Below are 1966 nucleotides of genomic sequence, written 5' to 3' on the forward strand. Positions count from 1 at the left end.
GAAGACTAAGAGTAAAAGATGTTTTATATGACACATTCTACCAGTGTCCCAAGTTTCAAAGTGTTTCGTTAGTGTTTCGTTAAGAAAATACTGGCGCCCCCGTTTTAAAATAGATCCAATAAATGAAATCATCATTATTATTATTATTATTATTATTATTATTATTATTATTATTATTATTAAGGCTGTGAGCTGGCAGAACGTTAGCACGCCGGGAAAAATGCTTAGCGGCATTTCGGCCGTCTTTACATTCTGAGTTCAAATTCTACCAAGGTCAACTTTGCCTTTCATCCTTTTGGAATCGATAAAATAAATATCAGTTAAACACTGGGATCGATATAATCGACTTACCTCCACGCCCCCGAAATTGCTGGCCTTGTGCCGAAATTTGATATCACTATTATTATACTTATTATTGAGTGAGAGAGCAATGCATGCCATCAAAGTGACACTGAATACAAATATACGAAAGCCCGGTATACCCATCATGACTACCCGTCTAAGGGTACACCAGGCACATGCATCACAAACATATGTGCGCGACATGGTGATCTCATATCAAAATAAACAACACATGACCTTGCAGGTGAGGCCCAGATAAAATTTTCTTCAGGTTGAGTAGCCCATCCCGCTCAAAAGGTCCCTGAATAAAGGTTGTGTTGAGGATGTTGAACAAAACATCCATGTTTCCCGAGGTGAATTATTCAAACTTCAAAGAATTCCTCTCAACACATGCCTATGATGTCCCCCCACACAGATACACACACTATTTCAAAGTAGCAGCCCTCAGGATCCATTTCCAATTATTTCCAATTATTTATTTCGAGTCAACACAATGGCCAGATTTATTAGAGAATGTATATGCAAGTGACTGCAATATAATACCTATATGTTATCAGCCCTGAAAGAATGAATAGTAACATAAACTGAAGGCAGTTTGGAGCAGCTCCCATAAAGCAATTGTAATATGTATGTATGACCGTATGTACGTATATATGTACATACGCACAAATATATTAATATATTTGAAATACAGTTCCTCCATTATGCATGTTTGGTTAAAATACACCTCAATAGACTAGCGTATTCGCACATACAGTCACTCAAGGACACCATGCACAAATATCGCATTACAAGTACAGTAGCTCCTACTGCAACGAATGCTCGCTCCCAGTACACCAATACACATTTTTACTTTCTATTTGATTCGAAAAGGTCAGATTATTAACAAGCCAATGGTGTATAAATTCGGGTACTATTAAACTTCAGGCTGGTTAGTTTGTTTTAAGATAAGATTTCTCAACTGACCTTATCTAAGAACGTAGAATACTTTTTTTAATTTTTACATTGGCTAAAACTCCGAATTGTCAAATGTACAAACCTGTAAATAACTCGACCAATGAATGACGTAGTGCAAGTAGACTCCAGTGGGATTTGATTCAGAAAGGAAAATATGAAACTAAAAATGACACTTAATATGGCAATCTTGTATTACTAACTCAAATACAATGACTCATTGCATGAGATTAGAATGCGACTATCCCTAAGCAATTAACTTGAAGCAGAAGTGAATGGAATAACCTCAACCGAGTCACACCTGCTCGATGTCAAACATGTGGTAATACCGCTCTGAACCTCTCTTGATTCAGTTAAACCGTCACCTGCTATAACATCACCTACCATCCCTTGAGTGCTTTTAGCCGCATTAACACTATTGAATGCATTCAAATTATACCTGACAGAAAAGGTCCAGATTTCTCTTTATTTTTCTCCACCAGTTTCTAAGGCTCTGCCTTTTCTCCTCGGACAATTCTATAAAACCAATAAACATATCCATCGCGGTGATGAAAGGATTAAATTGAACTGGAACTTCGTAATGAGGAGCGAAAGAATATTTAGTTCAGATTATATAACGCACAAATATATAACCGTACTAAAATTTTACTTAAAATTAGAATATCTAGAA

This window comes from Octopus bimaculoides, chromosome 6 (assembly GCF_001194135.2).
Source record: "Octopus bimaculoides isolate UCB-OBI-ISO-001 chromosome 6, ASM119413v2, whole genome shotgun sequence".
NCBI classification, from domain to species: domain Eukaryota; kingdom Metazoa; phylum Mollusca; class Cephalopoda; order Octopoda; family Octopodidae; genus Octopus; species Octopus bimaculoides.